The sequence below is a fragment of the Zootermopsis nevadensis genome, unplaced genomic scaffold, assembly GCF_977971745.1.
Source record: "Zootermopsis nevadensis isolate Lab colony 2312 unplaced genomic scaffold, Znev_1.0 Znev_ptg000007l, whole genome shotgun sequence".
Lineage (NCBI taxonomy): Eukaryota > Metazoa > Arthropoda > Insecta > Blattodea > Termopsidae > Zootermopsis > Zootermopsis nevadensis.
The window spans coordinates 3,177,391-3,194,120 of NW_028259139.1; the positions used below are offsets into that span (position 1 = coordinate 3,177,391).

At 44.7% G+C, this 16,730-nt stretch overlaps 1 protein-coding gene and 1 non-coding gene across 2 annotated transcripts in view; one reads left to right on the top strand and one right to left on the bottom strand.

Moving 5' to 3' along the window:
• The window catches only part of bnl (fibroblast growth factor branchless), a 306,003-nt gene that overhangs the window by 47,984 nt on the left and 241,289 nt on the right, over positions 1 to 16,730 (bottom strand). The window lies entirely within an intron of this gene.
• TRNAE-UUC (transfer RNA glutamic acid (anticodon UUC)) lies at positions 10,176 to 10,247 on the top strand. Its single transcript has one exon. It is a non-coding gene; the product is annotated as a tRNA-Glu (tRNA).

A 16,730-nucleotide genomic window follows, 5' to 3' on the forward strand; every position in this document is an offset into this window, starting at 1 on the left:
CTCCGAAACGTTGGTTAACATCGACCAGACTACACAGCGCAACAACCCAGAAGACAGAAATCTTCAGACTCTGATGACGGAGGCAGTATGACCTCCGAAACGTTGGTTAACATCGACTAGACTACACAGCGCAACAACCCAGAAGACGGAAATCTTCATACTCTGACGACGGAGGCAGTATGACCTCTGAAACGTTGGTTAACATCGACCAGACTACACAGCGCAACAACCCAGAAGACAGAAATCTTCAGACTCTGATGACGGAGGCAGTATGACCTCCGAAACGTTGGTTAACATCGACTAGACTACACAGCGCAACAACCCAGAAGACGGAAATCTTCATACTCTGACGACGGAGGCAGTATGACCTCTGAAACGTTGGTTAACATCGACCAGACTACACAGCGCAACAACCCAGAAGACAGAAATCTTCAGACTCTGATGACGGAGGCAGTATGACCTCCGAAACGTTGGTTAACATCGACTAGACTACACAGCGCAACAACCCAGAAGACGGAAATCTTCATACTCTGACGACGGAGGCAGTATGACCTCTGAAACGTTGGTTAACATCGACCAGACTACACAGCGCAACAACCCAGAAGACAGAAATCTTCATACTCATCGCCCTGATGATGGAGGCAGTACGACCTCTGAAACGTTGGTTAACATCGACCAGACTACACAGCGCAACAACCCAGAAGACAGAAATCTTCATACTCATCGCCCTGTTGATGGAGGCAGTATGACCTCTGAAACGTTGGTAAACATCGACCAGACTACACAGCGCAACGACCCAGAAGACAGAAATATTCATACTCATCGCCCTGATGACGGAGGCAGTATGACCTCTGAAACGTTGGTAAACATCGACCAGACTACACAGCGCAACAACCCAGAAGACAGAAATCTTCATACTCTGATGACGGAGGCAGTATGACCTCCGAAACGTTGGTTAACATCGACTAGACTACACAGCGCAACAACCCAGAAGACGGAAATCTTCATACTCTGACGACGGAGGCAGTATGACCTCTGAAACGTTGGTTAACATCGACCAGACTACACAGCGCAACAACCCAGAAGACAGAAATCTTCATACTCATCGCCCTGTTGATGGAGGCAGTACGACCTCTGAAACGTTGGTTAACATCGACCAGACTACACAGCGCAACAACCCAGAAGACAGAAATCTTCATACTCATCGCCCTGATGATGGAGGCAGTACGACCTCTGAAACGTTGGTTAACATCGACCAGACTACACAGCGCAACAACCCAGAAGACAGAAATCTTCATACTCATCGCCCTGTTGATGGAGGCAGTATGACCTCTGAAACGTTGGTAAACATCGACCAGACTACACAGCGCAACGACCCAGAAGACAGAAATATTAATACTCATCGCCCTGATGACGGAGGCAGTATGACCTCTGAAATGTTGGTAAACATCGACCAGACTACACAGCGCAACAACCCAGAAGACAGAAATCTTCATACTCTGATGACGGAGGCAGTATGACCTCCGAAACGTTGGTTAACATCGACTAGACTACACAGCGCAACAACCCAGAAGACGGAAATCTTCATACTCTGACGACGGAGGCAGTATGACCTCTGAAACGTTGGTTAACATCGACCAGACTACACAGCGCAACAACCCAGAAGACGGAAATCTTCAGACTCTGATGACGGAGGCAGTATGACCTCCGAAACGTTGGTTAACATCGACCAGACTACACAGCGCAACAACCCAGAAGACAGAAATCTTCAGACTCTGATGACGGAGGCAGTATGACCTCCGAAACGTTGGTTAACATCGACCAGACTACACAGCGCAACAACCCAGAAGACAGAAATCTTCAGACTCTGATGACGGAGGCAGTATGACCTCCGAAACGTTGGTTAACATCGACTAGACTACACAGCGCAACAACCCAGAAGACGGAAATCTTCATACTCTGACGACGGAGGCAGTATGACCTCTGAAACGTTGGTTAACATCGACCAGACTACACAGCGCAACAACCCAGAAGACAGAAATCTTCAGACTCTGATGACGGAGGCAGTATGACCTCCGAAACGTTGGTTAACATCGACTAGACTACACAGCGCAACAACCCAGAAGACGGAAATCTTCATACTCTGACGACGGAGGCAGTATGACCTCTGAAACGTTGGTTAACATCGACCAGACTACACAGCGCAACAACCCAGAAGACAGAAATCTTCAGACTCTGATGACGGAGGCAGTATGACCTCCGAAACGTTGGTTAACATCGACTAGACTACACAGCGCAACAACCCAGAAGACGGAAATCTTCATACTCTGACGACGGAGGCAGTATGACCTCTGAAACGTTGGTTAACATCGACCAGACTACACAGCGCAACAACCCAGAAGACGGAAATCTTCAGACTCTGATGACGGAGGCAGTATGACCTCCGAAACGTTGGTTAACATCGACCAGACTACACAGCGCAACAACCCAGAAGACAGAAATCTTCAGACTCTGATGACGGAGGCAGTATGACCTCCGAAACGTTGGTTAACATCGACCAGACTACACAGCGCAACAACCCAGAAGACAGAAATCTTCAGACTCTGATGACGGAGGCAGTATGACCTCCGAAACGTTGGTTAACATCGACCAGACTACACAGCGCAACAACCCAGAAGACGGAAATCTTCAGACTCTGATGACGGAGGCAGTATGACCTCCGAAACGTTGGTTAACATCGACCAGACTACACAGCGCAACAACCCAGAAGACAGAAATCTTCAGACTCTGATGACGGAGGCAGTATGACCTCCGAAACGTTGGTTAACATCGACCAGACTACACAGCGCAACAACCCAGAAGACAGAAATCTTCAGACTCTGATGACGGAGGCAGTATGACCTCCGAAACGTTGGTTAACATCGACCAGACTACACAGCGCAACAACCCAGAAGACGGAAATCTTCAGACTCTGATGACGGAGGCAGTATGACCTCCGAAACGTTGGTTAACATCGACCAGACTACACAGCGCAACAACCCAGAAGACAGAAATCTTCAGACTCTGATGACGGAGGCAGTATGACCTCCGAAACGTTGGTTAACATCGACCAGACTACACAGCGCAACAACCCAGAAGACAGAAATCTTCAGACTCTGATGACGGAGGCAGTATGACCTCCGAAACGTTGGTTAACATCGACCAGACTACACAGCGCAACAACCCAGAAGACGGAAATCTTCAGACTCTGATGACGGAGGCAGTATGACCTCCGAAACGTTGGTTAACATCGACCAGACTACACAGCGCAACAACCCAGAAGACGGAAATCTTCAGACTCTGATGACGGAGGCAGTATGACCTCCGAAACGTTGGTTAACATCGACCAGACTACACAGCGCAACAACCCAGAAGACGGAAATCTTCAGACTCTGATGACGGAGGCAGTATGACCTCCGAAACGTTGGTTAACATCGACCAGACTACACAGCGCAACAACCCAGAAGACAGAAATCTTCAGACTCTGATGACGGAGGCAGTATGACCTCCGAAACGTTGGTTAACATCGACCAGACTACACAGCGCAACAACCCAGAAGACAGAAATCTTCAGACTCTGATGACGGAGGCAGTATGACCTCCGAAACGTTGGTTAACATCGACCAGACTACACAGCGCAACAACCCAGAAGACAGAAATCTTCAGACTCTGATGACGGAGGCAGTATGACCTCCGAAACGTTGGTTAACATCGACCAGACTACACAGCGCAACAACCCAGAAGACGGAAATCTTCAGACTCTGATGACGGAGGCAGTATGACCTCCGAAACGTTGGTTAACATCGACCAGACTACACAGCGCAACAACCCAGAAGACAGAAATCTTCAGACTCTGATGACGGAGGCAGTATGACCTCCGAAACGTTGGTTAACATCGACCAGACTACACAGCGCAACAACCCAGAAGACAGAAATCTTCAGACTCTGATGACGGAGGCAGTATGACCTCCGAAACGTTGGTTAACATCGACCAGACTACACAGCGCAACAACCCAGAAGACGGAAATCTTCAGACTCTGATGACGGAGGCAGTATGACCTCCGAAACGTTGGTTAACATCGACCAGACTACACAGCGCAACAACCCAGAAGACAGAAATCTTCAGACTCTGATGACGGAGGCAGTATGACCTCCGAAACGTTGGTTAACATCGACCAGACTACACAGCGCAACAACCCAGAAGACAGAAATCTTCAGACTCTGATGACGGAGGCAGTATGACCTCCGAAACGTTGGTTAACATCGACTAGACTACACAGCGCAACAACCCAGAAGACGGAAATCTTCATACTCTGACGACGGAGGCAGTATGACCTCTGAAACGTTGGTTAACATCGACCAGACTACACAGCGCAACAACCCAGAAGACAGAAATCTTCAGACTCTGATGACGGAGGCAGTATGACCTCCGAAACGTTGGTTAACATCGACTAGACTACACAGCGCAACAACCCAGAAGACGGAAATCTTCATACTCTGACGACGGAGGCAGTATGACCTCTGAAACGTTGGTTAACATCGACCAGACTACACAGCGCAACAACCCAGAAGACAGAAATCTTCAGACTCTGATGACGGAGGCAGTATGACCTCCGAAACGTTGGTTAACATCGACTAGACTACACAGCGCAACAACCCAGAAGACGGAAATCTTCATACTCTGACGACGGAGGCAGTATGACCTCTGAAACGTTGGTTAACATCGACCAGACTACACAGCGCAACAACCCAGAAGACAGAAATCTTCAGACTCTGATGACGGAGGCAGTATGACCTCCGAAACGTTGGTTAACATCGACTAGACTACACAGCGCAACAACCCAGAAGACGGAAATCTTCATACTCTGACGACGGAGGCAGTATGACCTCTGAAACGTTGGTTAACATCGACCAGACTACACAGCGCAACAACCCAGAAGACAGAAATCTTCAGACTCTGATGACGGAGGCAGTATGACCTCCGAAACGTTGGTTAACATCGACCAGACTACACAGCGCAACAACCCAGAAGACAGAAATCTTCAGACTCTGATGACGGAGGCAGTATGACCTCCGAAACGTTGGTTAACATCGACCAGACTACACAGCGCAACAACCCAGAAGACGGAAATCTTCAGACTCTGATGACGGAGGCAGTATGACCTCCGAAACGTTGGTTAACATCGACCAGACTACACAGCGCAACAACCCAGAAGACAGAAATCTTCAGACTCTGATGACGGAGGCAGTATGACCTCCGAAACGTTGGTTAACATCGACCAGACTACACAGCGCAACAACCCAGAAGACAGAAATCTTCAGACTCTGATGACGGAGGCAGTATGACCTCCGAAACGTTGGTTAACATCGACTAGACTACACAGCGCAACAACCCAGAAGACGGAAATCTTCATACTCTGACGACGGAGGCAGTATGACCTCTGAAACGTTGGTTAACATCGACCAGACTACTCAGCGCAACAACCCAGAAGACAGAAATCTTCAGACTCTGATGACGGAGGCAGTATGACCTCCGAAACGTTGGTTAACATCGACTAGACTACACAGCGCAACAACCCAGAAGACGGAAATCTTCATACTCTGACGACGGAGGCAGTATGACCTCTGAAACGTTGGTTAACATCGACCAGACTACACAGCGCAACAACCCAGAAGACAGAAATCTTCAGACTCTGATGACGGAGGCAGTATGACCTCCGAAACGTTGGTTAACATCGACTAGACTACACAGCGCAACAACCCAGAAGACGGAAATCTTCATACTCTGACGACGGAGGCAGTATGACCTCTGAAACGTTGGTTAACATCGACCAGACTACACAGCGCAACAACCCAGAAGACAGAAATCTTCAGACTCTGATGACGGAGGCAGTATGACCTCCGAAACGTTGGTTAACATCGACTAGACTACACAGCGCAACAACCCAGAAGACGGAAATCTTCATACTCTGACGACGGAGGCAGTATGACCTCTGAAACGTTGGTTAACATCGACCAGACTACACAGCGCAACAACCCAGAAGACAGAAATCTTCAGACTCTGATGACGGAGGCAGTATGACCTCCGAAACGTTGGTTAACATCGACTAGACTACACAGCGCAACAACCCAGAAGACGGAAATCTTCATACTCTGACGACGGAGGCAGTATGACCTCTGAAACGTTGGTTAACATCGACCAGACTACACAGCGCAACAACCCAGAAGACAGAAATCTTCAGACTCTGATGACGGAGGCAGTATGACCTCCGAAACGTTGGTTAACATCGACCAGACTACACAGCGCAACAACCCAGAAGACAGAAATCTTCAGACTCTGATGACGGAGGCAGTATGACCTCCGAAACGTTGGTTAACATCGACCAGACTACACAGCGCAACAACCCAGAAGACGGAAATCTTCAGACTCTGATGACGGAGGCAGTATGACCTCCGAAACGTTGGTTAACATCGACCAGACTACACAGCGCAACAACCCAGAAGACAGAAATCTTCAGACTCTGATGACGGAGGCAGTATGACCTCCGAAACGTTGGTTAACATCGACCAGACTACACAGCGCAACAACCCAGAAGACAGAAATCTTCAGACTCTGATGACGGAGGCAGTATGACCTCCGAAACGTTGGTTAACATCGACTAGACTACACAGCGCAACAACCCAGAAGACGGAAATCTTCATACTCTGACGACGGAGGCAGTATGACCTCTGAAACGTTGGTTAACATCGACCAGACTACACAGCGCAACAACCCAGAAGACAGAAATCTTCAGACTCTGATGACGGAGGCAGTATGACCTCCGAAACGTTGGTTAACATCGACTAGACTACACAGCGCAACAACCCAGAAGACGGAAATCTTCATACTCTGACGACGGAGGCAGTATGACCTCTGAAACGTTGGTTAACATCGACCAGACTACACAGCGCAACAACCCAGAAGACAGAAATCTTCAGACTCTGATGACGGAGGCAGTATGACCTCCGAAACGTTGGTTAACATCGACTAGACTACACAGCGCAACAACCCAGAAGACGGAAATCTTCATACTCTGACGACGGAGGCAGTATGACCTCTGAAACGTTGGTTAACATCGACCAGACTACACAGCGCAACAACCCAGAAGACAGAAATCTTCAGACTCTGATGACGGAGGCAGTATGACCTCCGAAACGTTGGTTAACATCGACTAGACTACACAGCGCAACAACCCAGAAGACGGAAATCTTCATACTCTGACGACGGAGGCAGTATGACCTCTGAAACGTTGGTTAACATCGACCAGACTACACAGCGCAACAACCCAGAAGACAGAAATCTTCAGACTCTGATGACGGAGGCAGTATGACCTCCGAAACGTTGGTTAACATCGACTAGACTACACAGCGCAACAACCCAGAAGACGGAAATCTTCATACTCTGACGACGGAGGCAGTATGACCTCTGAAACGTTGGTTAACATCGACCAGACTACACAGCGCAACAACCCAGAAGACAGAAATCTTCAGACTCTGATGACGGAGGCAGTATGACCTCCGAAACGTTGGTTAACATCGACCAGACTACACAGCGCAACAACCCAGAAGACAGAAATCTTCAGACTCTGATGACGGAGGCAGTATGACCTCCGAAACGTTGGTTAACATCGACCAGACTACACAGCGCAACAACCCAGAAGACGGAAATCTTCAGACTCTGATGACGGAGGCAGTATGACCTCCGAAACGTTGGTTAACATCGACCAGACTACACAGCGCAACAACCCAGAAGACAGAAATCTTCAGACTCTGATGACGGAGGCAGTATGACCTCCGAAACGTTGGTTAACATCGACCAGACTACACAGCGCAACAACCCAGAAGACAGAAATCTTCAGACTCTGATGACGGAGGCAGTATGACCTCCGAAACGTTGGTTAACATCGACTAGACTACACAGCGCAACAACCCAGAAGACGGAAATCTTCATACTCTGACGACGGAGGCAGTATGACCTCTGAAACGTTGGTTAACATCGACCAGACTACACAGCGCAACAACCCAGAAGACAGAAATCTTCAGACTCTGATGACGGAGGCAGTATGACCTCCGAAACGTTGGTTAACATCGACTAGACTACACAGCGCAACAACCCAGAAGACGGAAATCTTCATACTCTGACGACGGAGGCAGTATGACCTCTGAAACGTTGGTTAACATCGACCAGACTACACAGCGCAACAACCCAGAAGACAGAAATCTTCAGACTCTGATGACGGAGGCAGTATGACCTCCGAAACGTTGGTTAACATCGACTAGACTACACAGCGCAACAACCCAGAAGACGGAAATCTTCATACTCTGACGACGGAGGCAGTATGACCTCTGAAACGTTGGTTAACATCGACCAGACTACACAGCGCAACAATCCAGAAGACAGAAATCTTCAGACTCTGATGACGGAGGCAGTATGACCTCCGAAACGTTGGTTAACATCGACTAGACTACACAGCGCAACAACCCAGAAGACGGAAATCTTCATACTCTGACGACGGAGGCAGTATGACCTCTGAAACGTTGGTTAACATCGACCAGACTACACAGCGCAACAACCCAGAAGACAGAAATCTTCAGACTCTGATGACGGAGGCAGTATGACCTCTGAAACGTTGGTTAACATCGACCAGACTACACAGCGCAACAACCCAGAAGACAGAAATCTTCATACTCTGACGACGGAGGCAGTATGACCTCTGAAACGTTGGTTAACATCGACCAGACTACACAGCGCAACAATCCAGAAGACAGAAATCTTCAGACTCTGATGACGGAGGCAGTATGACCTCCGAAACGTTGGTTAACATCGACTAGACTACACAGCGCAACAACCCAGAAGACGGAAATCTTCATACTCTGACGACGGAGGCAGTATGACCTCTGAAACGTTGGTTAACATCGACCAGACTACACAGCGCAACAACCCAGAAGACAGAAATCTTCAGACTCTGATGACGGAGGCAGTATGACCTCCGAAACGTTGGTTAACATCGACCAGACTACACAGCGCAACAACCCAGAAGACAGAAATCTTCAGACTCTGATGATGGAGGCAGTATGACCTCTGAAACGTTGGTTAACATCTACCAGACTACACAGCGCAACAACCCAGAAGACGGAAATCTTCATACTCTGATGACGGAGGCAGTATGACCTCTGAAACGTTGGTTAACATCGACCAGACTACACAGCGCAACAACCCAGAAGACAGAAATCTCCATACGTAAGGCTGCCCAAGGAACTTCAAGGATTGTACGGTGAGTAATTAATTACTTCATGGCATTTCTGGCAACATGTTTTGACATTAAATTTCGTCTTCGAGCCATGCTTACATCGCAAATTAATATAGTGCGCCAACTTTTACTACATATAGCATGCGTAAAATAGACCTACTTGTGTTTCGCTCCATTCAGAAGGAGAATGTCGGTGTTGGTGTCCAATCGAATAGTGAGGAAAGATATTAAATGGTTATGCTTCACTGAGGATGACGACGTCGTGTACTGCAACGACTCCACGGTTGAAAAAGTGTTCAGGGCAGCGTGCTGGAGACGCAGAGGACGAGGTCACGTCCTGTCTACGCCTATTCTGTCTTACACAGGACCTTCAGCAATTATCAAGGACTATAAAGAGATCATTTTACGTTTTTAAACTTGGCAGGATTTAAAGTTCTCAACAGCATTTTTTATTTCCTGAAAACTTGTATTTACTTCAGCACGGAAGCTAATTAAATTATTAAAATCAAGAATCACATGATACAGGTGGTAATATATTCGAAAATAAAATAATTTGTATTTTAAATGTAAAATATACCTGAATTTTCTTATTTTAATTGTAAATAAGATAAAACGAATTCACTGGCAATCGATCAAAGGCACATTTATATTGAAATTACTTTCTTTCCCTGAGCAGATCCCCAACTTTATAACTTTAAAATATTCGGTTACAGTACCAATTCGATTATTTTGTTGGCAACAATGTTATGCCTTCTTATTACGGTGCCAAGTAGAGAACATAGCCCTTCAAAGTTTAAGACAATTAAGGAATAATAGTAATAATAATAATATCCCGGACGAGCCCCCATCCGGTATGGTCTAGTGGCAAGGATACCTGGCTTTCACCCAGGAGGCTCTGGTTCGATTCCCGGTACCGGAACCAGATCCCGGGTTCACATCCCGGAGGAGCCCCCAGGCTCGTTCGTCTAGGGGTATGATTCTCGCTTGGGCTGCGAGAGGTCCCGGGTTCATATCCCGGACGAGCCCCCATAACAATAATAACAGAAAAAGGAGGGAATTGGCTCCAGTTTTACACAAATTACTTAAGGAATAATTTCTGTGCCCTTCAGGAAATTCGTGAACCGATATTTACAAGAGGATGGTCCAATTTATTTATTCTTTCGGGCAAAGAATTGTTTTCCAGTTGGACCCAAGGGTCACGAAATCCCCCCCCCCCCGATAGTTTCTGAAAAATTTTGCCAAATTTTATTACTCTGAACAATACTTATTCAGATATCACACATTATGACAGGACCGTAAGAGCTCAAAATATAAATTTTATTAACATTTTCACAAATTACTGTAGAGTTACTTACTACTACTACTTACTACTTACTACTTACTACCGTCTCTTAATATCGGACACACAACACATCACTTACAACCCGATATAAAACATCCAAGCACAACCTCCAAATTTAAAGGAAGAGACAAAAACTTAAAATCAAACAAATCAATATACGCAACGCAAGATGTACAACAGTTTTTAAAATTGATAGACCTGATGATGATGTAATACACATCGAAACATGTCGTCAATACAAAAAAATGTAACAAGATGCAGTATCTACTGAGAATGTTATAATTTTAAGTAATTTTAAACAACATTATTTTAATGTAAGACTTGAGGTTCTCACAGCGGTGAATATGAAGATTTCTGTCTTCTGGGTTATTGCGCTGTGTAGTCTGGTCGATGTTAACCAACGTTTCAGAGGTCATACTGCCTCCGTCATCAGGGCGATGAATTCATCGCCCTGATGACGGAGGCAGTATGACCTCTGAAACGTTGGTTAACATCGACCAGACTACACAGCGCAACAACCCAGAAGACAGAAATCTTCATACTCATCGCCCTGATGACGGAGGCAGTATGACCTCTGAAACGTTGGTTAACATCGACCAGACTACACAGCGCAATAACCCAGAAGACAGAAATCTTAACATTATTTTAAGTTTGTGTATAGACGGAAAATAAAATATTGTATCAATAAAACACAAACATGACGCAATTAAGATATAAATAAGATATAAAATATTTCAAATCTGTTCCTTCCACGGATTGTATCTGATAATTCTTTTTTTTTTTTTTTTAAATATTCCTTTTTGCGGCGGGATGAATACAATATAGCAGACGAGACAAGAGTCACGATTTGTTCACGTATTTAAAAACAGAGAAAATAAATGATTCTGTAGTAACAAATTAACAAACAATTTCTCGAGCCGGATAAGAGCCGCGGGCCGCCGGAGCATTAACCACGCTACGCGAAAGGATACGTGTCCTCGTAAATGTCACAGCTGTTTATCAGAGAAGGTTGCATGCACACCACTGACTTTATTCACTGGCATATCAGGGCTCACCATTGTCATTCTACGCACGCGCAGTACTGGTATCATATTTTCGTCATTACGACACTTAAACCGCTATTTAAATTGAAGAGAAGAATTGACGTTTTTCAAATAATGACGCGGTTTGGGGTGTCTCGTTCTTGAGGAGGAGTTAACACATTAATGGCTATTTTTAAATCCTCTAGACTACTCGTGGCCTGGGTCTACAAAGAATTTCCATTTATCCCGGAAACTCAACGACCACTGTGAAGACGTAACGATGTTTACACAAAATTAACTTGCTGGTAGACACAAGTTTTCTGTGTTCGACAATTCCCACCCACAGTGTCGCGGCGCGCTGTTGCAAAACAGAAGAATATCTTAATCTTTTTCTTCAACGTAATATGGAAACCCTCAGATATGAGGTTAATATATCGATCTTTGTCTTCCGGTTTGCCACGCAGTGTGGTAAACGACGTTTAGAAGGAATTCACCGCCTCCATCTTCACCCCGAGCCAGCTGAGAGACAACAAGGCGTTCACAGTCAAAAAGACTACAGTTGATATATTTAATGATGCTCTATCAAGACAGGCCTTTGGTGTGGCAGCTGTAGAAACACGAATGAACGGGCGAATGATTTACGGTGTAGAGGTTTTCGCGGCGGAATGAGTTCAGACCCTGGAATTCTCAGTTCTTGCGACAGAACTTAAAACAATTAACAAAATAACAATTACTACACTTTCATTAATAACTCTTAGCCTCTCGGTCCAACGGGAAACTATTCTTGGCTTCAAGGAACATAGAGTTGGACCACCCTGAGGTAAAAAGTAAAGTAAAGTTTGTCTCACTATACGCCATGTAGGCGCTTGGGGGGAGTGGAGGTATAGCTCCTACTCATTCTTGACCCCGGCACTAGATGGGGGTGAGTGGTCAGCATCACGCCCCGGCCGGCTTTACCCCCGAGAAAGGACCCCGGTACCCATTGTAGAGGAGGCTGGGTGGGCCTCCCAGAGGCTAGAGGAAAAATCCTCTGCCCCCGTCGGGGATCGAACCCCGGTCGTCCAGCCCGTAGCTAGTCACTATACTGACTGAGCTATCCCGGCTCATGAACCACCCTGGTATTTTATTTATTTAGTGTTCTGTCTGACGACAGGTCCATATGAACAGGATCCTTCCATCCTTTTCTCGGACTGGGACCTGTTCATATACGTTCTTGGCAGATGATCCAGAAGTCGTTTGCCATTGCCTTCTTCTGTGTGTGAATGGGATGCCACGGAGAAACCGGGGAAGAAGCCCCCGGAGGAAAACTCCGTGTTGCCTAGACCACGGCCTTGCCCAACACAAGTTATAAATTCGGGTACCGCCAGGAATCGAACACGAGACCCCAGTATTACAAGGCCAGCGTTCTAACCGCTAGACCGTTCCTCGTTATCACCACCCATAAGGCCAGAATCGACACGTGTGGTCTTATCGTTTATATGGTTATTATACGTCGATGTATCTACTTCTGAGGTTACATGGGGTCGAATGATGAATCAGAGTGGATACAGTAGGAAGTAACCGATTTAAGAGGTACTCATTAGTCATTTACCGAGAGTCTGTGGAAAATTCACAAACAACTTCAGTTTCAATTAAGTCTCTTGAGAGTAGATTCGAACAACCACTAAATTCCACATGTGGGTTTGCCCTCTATCAGCACCGCAGTAACGCATTGGGTGTTAAACCGCAGGAACAGGTAAGATCTGGTGACACTCGACGCTAGTGGAGTGGATACGTAGACACCTGGCAGCCCGAATGATGGCTGCTTACCAAAGCAAACAGAACTACAATGTTTCTGAAAGGACAAGAATTAAAATTAGACTGATTACCTCTCCGTAGCACGTCATGGGTCGACAACCTTCCCTACCACGTGGCCAACTGTTAACTGCCCTGTCCAGGGGTCGATCTCAACAACCTGAGTGAAAGCGTGGATTTATATAGATTTGTGCACTGACACAGCGCTGTTAGTTTGCATTCTACAAAAGTTGCATATTTCTCATTGACATATCGAAACGCAAATTTATAAAATCCTGAGCTAGTGAGCTAGTTAAGATGCTTGTGACCTCGGACCTGACGAATTCCCAGGGCCCGCCATGTTCGTATTACCTTACGACATTAAAAAAGTATAAATGGGGTGTTATCACGTGCCATGTACATACTAAATTTCATGAAAATCCATCCATTGTTCAAAAATATTTTGTGGGCATATGTGGGATAGCTCAGTCAGTATAGTGACTAGCTACGGGCTGGACGACCGGGGTTCGATCCCCGACGGGGGCAGAGGATTTTTCCTCTAGCCTCTGCGTCCAGACCGGCTCTGGGGCCCACCCAGCCTCCTCTACAATGGGTACCGGGGTCCTTTCCCGGGGGTAAAGCCGGCCGGGGCGTGATGCTGACCACTCACCCCCATCTAGTGCCGAGGTCAAGGAAGAGAGGAGCTATACCTCCACTCCCCCCAAGCGCCTACATGGCGTAAAGCGGGACAAACTTTACTTTATGTTCCTACACATGAAGATATTACTAAATGTCTTTATAAAACATGGAAAGCAAGCTATAAGTTCCAGTGGCGGACTCTGGTGACCACAGTAATAAACTTTCGGGCGGAGAATTTTAACCAATTGAGAAATTAATTACAATTTTTAACAGGGGCTCTGCACCGTGAAGTTACTTCGTTAGGCTAAGAAATCCATTAAACAGAACGAAGTGTCCGAATGACGTTTTGAAACAAAACAGAATCACATCGATGTTATAATAAATGGTGTTTAATTAAGGGATTTAGTAGACAGGCATTAACAAGCCATTAGATGAAACAACCGATGTGACACTCGACTCGCGATGTTGACTTTGATTCCAATGACCAAGATTTATCACTTCACCGTCGACCGTTCCTGGAGAATTGAAAAGCTTCCAACTACTTTCATTTCTGGAGGTCGGGCATACAAGCCGGCAGACCCTCCCACGTGAGTTTTATGACAGATAACGAACAAGATGAACAGATTACAATGGTACAATTCAAGAATTAATTAATTTGAAATACAAGAAAACAATTAACATTATCGCCACAAGCTGTATGTTACTGGTGTGTTACTCTTTAGGTAACTGAGATTTGTTTTAAATGTCATATACACACGCACGCACGCACATAATACATTGTCTACCACTGAAAGGAAATAAAAATAGTTTTATGAACGTTTTTAAACACTTCGGAAGTTAAACTGGTTTAAATTTATTATTATAAAATGAATTTATTTTATAAAACATCTATATCTGTATAATTTCTGACAAAATCAATTACGAAAGTAAAACTTCGTTTTTAATACGAGTGTAATAACCACGTAGACACACCAAATCTGAAGATGAATGACGTAGTTCGAGGAAAACTTAGTGGTAAACAGCGCATGCGTGAAAGCGACAGTTAAAACAAATATCAAGTTTGTGATGGTAAGCTAATTCTTGCTTCATATCAAAGGAAGTAATTTCATTGGTTAATCAACTAACTAAAACATCATATATTCCTTTCGTGCGAACGTTGAATTAAGACCTACACTGGGGCTATATTTTTTACTGTTCTAACGAAAAGTATAAAATATTTAAATGTTCCGGTAACGATAAGTTATGAATCACTGCAATGTAATATGTGACATTTTTAAAATATGTTATATAGACAGATCTAATGGTAGAATTTAAGAGATGATAATGTTGCGTTATGTTGTGATGATTATAATTGTTTAATTTTAACCGTCTAATCACAATAAAATATTTTATTAAATATTAAAATATTATTACTACAATTAACATTGGCTTCTTGCTGTTGGCAAACACGTAAATAAATTAAATAAATAAATAAATTAATTAATTAAATTAATTGAATTAATTGAATTAATTGAACATGCAATATTTAAAATATTTAAAATATATTAAAATTATGCTCCTTCTATCGAAATATTCGATTTACAATTAGAGCTCTAATTGTATTGTAGTAATAATATTTTAATATTATAATATTTAATAAAATATTTTATTGTGATTAGACGGTTAAAATTAAACAATTAAACAATTAAACAAACAGGTAGAATTTAAACCTAAATGCAACACGTTGATACTAAGTGATTTCAATGCCTGTTCTTAATATGACGTCTATAATTAAAATGATAAACAAACGTAACTTTTCACTGAATAATTACGACTATCGTTAACGTTAATAGAAGACAAGTAAACACGTACCTACATCTTTATATAACAGTTGGCAGGCTCTCCACAGCAGCCGACGCTTGAATTTATGGATATTTAAGAGAAATACCGAGTCTTTTCGACTGTCTTAATTATGGTCGAGTTAGTGTCTATCTGGCTTCTGTCCGCACCTATCACCTTTAAAACCATCTATAATATAAGCCTACAGTTTAAAGCAACATAAAGGAAAACGTAAGTTCTTTCGGCATTTTGTATTTATTATGGAGTCCAAACTTCCTGTCACAGTTTATTACAGTCTGTTATAAACCCTGGGGCACTACTTTTTGGTTACTTCGCCCCAGAGCGAGGCAGAAAGACGTTAATTGGTAATTTTTATCGCTACGACATAATGAAATACTGACGATAAGAACACTAAAGACAGCTTCTTTACACATACAAAATGCTGTGACATCAACCAAGAGGCTAATTACAGAATCTGCACGAATTTAATAACATATATTATTTATTTTATTTATTTAGTGTTCTGTCTGACGACAGGTCCATATGAACAGGATCCTTCCATCCTTTTCTCGGACTGGGACCTGTTCATATACGTTCTTGGCAGATGATCCAGAAGTGGTTTGCCATTGCCTTCTTCTGTGTGTGAATGGGATGCCACGGAGAAACCGGGGAAGCCCCCGGAGGAAAACTCCGTGTTGCCTAGACCACGGCCTTGCCCAACACAAGTTATAAATTCGGGCACCGCCGGGAATCGAACCCGAGACCCCAGGATTACAAGGCCAGCGTTCTATCCGCTAGACCACCTAAT